The sequence below is a fragment of the Marmota flaviventris genome, chromosome 5, assembly GCF_047511675.1.
Source record: "Marmota flaviventris isolate mMarFla1 chromosome 5, mMarFla1.hap1, whole genome shotgun sequence".
Lineage (NCBI taxonomy): Eukaryota > Metazoa > Chordata > Mammalia > Rodentia > Sciuridae > Marmota > Marmota flaviventris.
In genome coordinates, this window is record NC_092502.1 from 1903672 (window position 1) to 1909671 (window position 6000).

The following is a 6000-nucleotide window of genomic DNA, read 5'->3' on the forward strand; positions in this document are numbered from 1 at the left end:
GAGACAGCAGCCTGTCTGCTGTTGGCTTCTGAGTTGAGTCAGTTGGATCCTGCAGGACTCACAGGACCCCAGAGTGGGGCTGGCGACCGGGAATGTCTCAGACCCCATCTGTGGGAATCTATGGACCAGAATTGTACTGCTTTCTAGGCAGCCCAGGGCCTCTGCCAAGCCAAGCAGGGAGAGTCCCCAGAACAAGCAAGGCATCCCACTGCTTGCTGAGCAGGCTCATGCCCACCTCTCTCAGAATAAAAGTGCATCTTAGAAACAAGCTGGAGGCCTCTCTCAAGACTACACTCCTGCCTGTCCAAGCCCTGCTGGGGTCTCTGCTCTCTTCTCTGCCCTTTCATGCCTGCCCCCTCTCACTGTCCCTACCTCTGGTCCTGCCCTCATGTCCTGCTGAGGTCTTCCAGGGGAAGCTCAGAAGGTGGAGGCAGCTGAAGGAAGCAGGACTGGTCCCACCCTCTCAAAAGCTCATGTCCAACACAGCCATTCCTACAGGCCATTTGCAAGCTGATGGTAAGACAGGGCCAGGGGGCTAGAGAAGGCCTTGGCAGTCCTTCTCAGCCTGACGTCCGATTGCTGTAACTCACCCATGAGCTCTGGAATTGGGAAACCCGCCTGGCCTACAAGGGCAAGGGAGAAAGGAGAGCACAGCTATGTGGAGTAAGGAGGTAGGAGGACCGAGGCAGCCCCGGAGAAGGGTGGGCACAGCACACACCCACCCTCAGCAGAGGTGGGCTGCCTGGCCTGGGAGAGGAGGAACACAGTCCCCAGGCCAACACGGGGAATTGGGGCTGCCTGGGTCATGGGCAGGGCCCTAACAGGCCCGCTCATCCCCAACACAACTTCTCAATCTGCCAACCACATGTAACCCCAGAAGGAGGCTGGCCCCTGGGCACTGAAGCTGTGAAGGCTGGAGAAGAGGGGGCAAGGCTGCTGTTGACCTGCCACATGCACCTGCTCCAGGGAGCCCCACGGAGCTGGTAACATGACACCTACACTGTGGGGCTGGTACCATGGTACCATTTCCAAGTCAAAGGACCCATTTACTGGCTTTGTGGCAGGGCTGCCCAGGAGGCCCCTGAAGCCCTTGAGTGGACACAGGCAGGCCCAGACCCTGCCAATATGGCCCACAGGCCCTCCAAGGAGTGCACTGTGGAGTCTGAGGGGTTAGGGGAAAGAAGGTGACCTGAGATGCAGTGACACAGGGCCAGTGCCCCCCCCCCCACACACACACACTCACCTCAACATCTACCCCTTGTCCAATGGCCTGAGGGCTATGCCTCGCATTGCTCTGACCCCCAGTGCAGTCCTTGTACAGATCCAATGTGCAAAACAGCCCAGGGCCGGCTGACTTCTGCCAGTTCTGCCCACCACATTAAATGTGCAAGGCTTCCTTGGTCACATCATCTTGTGAAGGACACCAGTGTCACACAGGGTGGGGACAGGCAAGCATGGCATCGTGGGACAATGTGGGCAGGATGGGACATGTGTGGGAGTCGAGGTGGGTACCATGGTTGGGGTGGGAAAAGGAGCATGTGTGGGAGCCAAGGTGAGGACAGAATGGTGACCACTTGCTAAGCATGAATACTGGTGAAGGTCTTTGGGTCTTATTCTGATCCTACACAGACACACACCCACTCTGGCCAGGTCGCAGAGCCACTCAGACTCTCAGGCACACTGTCCCCTCACAGTGTCCTTAGAGCTCTCAGACCTTAGAGGAGGATGGCTGGGGGCACGGCTGCTGGATGGTCTTGGGAACAATTCTGTGCTGGTGCCTTGCAGTCCCTGAAGGGCTGACTGGCCAGAGCCTGGCATGCCCATGGGGAAGCAGGGCCCAGGCCCAGACTCTGGACCACCAGTACCCCTTCTATCGCCTTTTGAGTCCCCGCTTCAGCCCTGTGTGCCCTCTGGGCAGGTGCTCCCATGTTGCTCTCCAACCCATGAACTCCTTCCCTCAGGCCTCAGGGCTCGCTGCACCCTCACCAGGCACATTCCAGGAGGTAGCCCACTCTCTGGAGCTGCAGGGGTACAGTAGTCCTGACCTACCACCAGGTAGGGCTACTGAGGAATGCCCAGGTAGAGCAGGGGTCAGCCAGGGCCAGACAGGTGGCAAGCAGATGCTCTGTAAAGAGAGCCTGAGACTAAGGGTGCGGAGCCCAGCCAAAGCAGGACAGGCACCCATTCTCCCCTCTGGGAAATGAGTCAACAATGGGAGGGGCAGGGGATCCCAGGCCCACTCATCCTGTCAAGCCATCCTGGGTGATAGCCATAAGACGGTCAGTCCCTGGGGCAGTGACGGGAGCCTTGGTCTAGGCCAGTCTGTCAGGTGTGCAGCTTCTCTGAGTTGGGGCCCTGAGCAGGAGCCACCTTAATTGGCACCTGCCGGGGGCCCAGTGCCAGGGTCATCCCAGATGAAAGAGACAGACTCAACCGGGAGGCGGCTGGGCAGGCGGGCAGAGGAGGTGGCAAAGTGTGGGCACGGCCACCAGGCCACAGATACCTGAGAAGTTGGAGTCACGCAGGGGTGAGATGCCCAGAGATTCCCAGGGGGCTGAGATGCCTAGAGTCCCACATAGCTTTCAGAGGAGCAGAGCCCACATGCTCAGATGTAGGTCCCTGAGCCGCATCCTGACCCGGCTGGGCACGGGAGATCACTGGGAAGATGGTCTCTGCTCTTTAGAAGGGAGATGCCTGGCCAGCTGTTCCCATCCCCAATGCCATGGCCCTGGGGTAGACAGGGGCAGATCCCAGAAGAGTGCCAAGGAATTGGGCATCTGCAGCCCACAGGGCCACAGGACAGACCCCGGTTAATGCCCATGTGGGGGTTGTAATGAGAAACCCTTGAGCAAGCTCTGCTCAGGGCCTCAGTTTCCCTTTCATGGAAGAGGAAATGGCCTGCAGGATTCTCCCCCACAGTGTTGCTGGCCCAGCTGCCATCAGAGGCCACTGTGGAGTCCCTCACCTGCCAAGAGTTCAGCATGCCCCCCAGGAGCCCCAGCCCCCTGGCCCCACTCAGAGCCAGGCGGGGCGTCAGAAGCTGCCTCTCTGGGGAGTTTATAGCCCCCTCCCCGCCCTGGCAGGGAGGAAATGAGCTTGGTGGGCCTGTTCACAGGTCGTTGAGACAGCCCACGAATAACCATATAAAAGGCTGTGGGGCCCCACCCCACCAGGGGCCCCTGCCACAGCCCCTGCAGATCTCACACTCTCAGGCTTTGAAGTCCTGCAGGGGGTGTGGCCGGCCCCACCTGGGGCCCACCCCCTGCCAACCCTCCCCTGGACTCCCACTTTCTGGGAGGTGGGAGGTCCTAGGGCCTCAGTTTCCTTCCTTTGGGGACCAGCCTAAAGGTTGCTATCCTGGCCAAGCCCCCCACCCAGAACACTTGAAGCCAGCCGGGCTTGGACCCCAGGGCAGCAGGTGCCAGCAAAACTTGGATCTCCATGCCTGGCACAAGGTGCCAAGGACCAGCCACCTACACACACCTGGAGGCCATGACCAGCAGGGCGACACTGTGGGCTGAGAAGTCTAGGGCAAGACACAGGGAGCCCTACACCTAAGGCTGCAAGGGGGCTTTCACAGTCCCCAGGAGATGCCTGGGGACAGGAGGCACAGGAAAGAACTAGGGAAACACCCCACGCATCCTGGAAGAGGCAATCGTCCAGAAGCCTATTGCTAGGACTGGGGGGAGCCAGGGTGCCCCAGAAGGAAGAGAGCTGGGGGTGTGACAGCCCTGGGGACAGCTCCTCTAAGGATGGGGTGTTTTGTGGTAACACTAGCCCCAGGTTTCTGTACAGATACCCCCTAACCTCTGTACCAGCCTTCTCATCACCTCATCACCTCAGTTTACCAGTCTGTATAGCCGAGAGGTTGTCTGGTCAACTCAGTCCTGACAAGGGTGGCCCAGCCACTGGGATCCAGCAACTGGCCTCGCTCCTTGCTTCCCTGGAGACTTCTGGAGCCTAACCTGACAAAGCACATGCCTTTTCCCCGTCAAGAGCGTTTCACCTGGGATAATAGTCATGGCCACACTGCAGCCCAAGCTCAGAGCCAGGCATCATCGAGTGGGGCCCCCAGGCCTCCAGTCAGCCAAGTGAGGCTCAGCTGGTCGATGGTCCACCCTCTGTCCAGGGCCCTGGCTACAGCCCCTGCCCTCCCACCCACAGTCCTTGCCCTCCTTGAGCTGCCCGAGTGGGGTGAGGAGCAAGTGTCAAACAAGTACTGACCTTCCACATGTCCAGGGAGTCTGAGAGTCAGCTCTTCCCTGGGACCCAAGGGACACAGCCCTGCCCTGGAACCTGAGGAACACAGCCCTGCCCTGGGATCTGAGGGACACAGCCCTGCCCTGGGGACCTGGGATGTGGAGGACATGCCTCTGCCTTGGGGCCTGGGGGTCTGGGGGACATGGCCCTGCTCAGAGCCTAGCTGGTGGACTGGGCTGGGCCCTTGTTCCCTACAGTTCTCCCCTACAGTTGCCCCAATAGGCCCCAGGCTCACCTCTTGCCTGGCTACTACCCTTGAGAATACCCCAGTCTCCTTCAGAAACCCTCTCCAAAGGGACACCCAAGAGCAGGACACTGAGGTCAGAGCCCTCAGGGGCAGCAGCTTCCCTTCCAGCAGCCCTTGGCCTCCAGGGCCAGAGCAGGGGCTGGACACCCTCCCCTCAACACACACACTGCCCCACATGCTGGGCTGGCATGCTGTCCATCCGGAGTCCAGTGATCTGGAGAAGTGCATGACCTTCCAGGGTAATACCCCAGGCTGGGGAAAGGGTCAGTGTCTCTCCTTGGAGAATTGAACCCATCCTTTTTGGTGCCCTCAGGCCTGCCTGGAAGGGTTTCAGCAGGAGGCGAACACGATGTCCTGTCTCCAAGGCTCCGAAATCCTCTGAGAGGTCATCCCTGTGATACCAGGACAGGGCCGGCCGTGGCTGGGGAGCCTAGGAGCTGCCCACTGCCTGCCTGCCCCTCCTGGCTGCAGCTGGGACAGGGGCTGGAGAAGGTGCTAATTGCTGTTTAGCTTGGAGCCTGCTCCTGGCTCTTGCCTTTTCCCCTCTCTCTCTCTTTTTTTATTTGAGCTTCTAGGCACACGGTAAATAGTCATTTGGCTCTCAGGGCCCTGCAAATTGGTGTTTATGGTGTGAAGACCAGGACTCTCCACCCAAACACAGGCTGGCTGGGAGGGAGGAGGCACAGGGTAGGAGGGAGGCACCCCCAGTCTCCAGGTCCAGCTGGGGTTGTGGGTTGATGCAGGAGGGCTCCTAGAAGAGTTGAGGCTCCCACAGCAGAGGAGCCCTTCTGAGGAGACCCCTAGGTTGGGGCAGCTGGGTGGCAGAGTACAAGCTCAGCACGAGCAAGGCTGGGATTCAGTCCCCAGAGAGAGAGGGAAGCTCAAGTTTTCTCAGGCCCTGCTGCACGCAGGCCCCCTCGCCCAGTGGCCATCTGCAGATAGAGAGCAGGAATAAGGGCCTGCGTGCAGAGGGTGCCCAGGGGAACTTCATGCTGGGAAGATGGAGGCTGGAGGTCCTGCTGGGAGAAGGGGCCTCCAGATACCTGCCCCTCCGTGGGGAGGCCGGTAGCAGAGCCTCTGCATGCTGCGCTGCTCAGCGGGCCTCCACCCAGGCTCCTTGGCTCCCTCACTCTGCCCAGAAACCTGGGCATCACAGCAGCCTCATTCTGTCCCCTCTCAGTCCCTGGCTTGGCACAAGCTGCCCTGCTGCCCTGCAGTACCAGCCCTCACAAAGCAAGTTGGCTCCAGCCCAGTGCAGACTGCAGCCTGCAGAGGCCCAAGTGCAGGAGCTCCAGGGAAGACCGATTGACATGTAGAGTCTGGAACAGACATTATTATCACTGGAGTCTGGATTAAGGGCCTGCAGCAGACTGGTCCAGGCAGCCTTCCTCTGGGCACAGACCTGAGCCTGTATCTTCTCTGTTCAAGCACCTTCCATGGCTCCCCAGGGCCCAAGGGATAGAATTTGAGTTCTCAACCTGTGTCCCATCAAA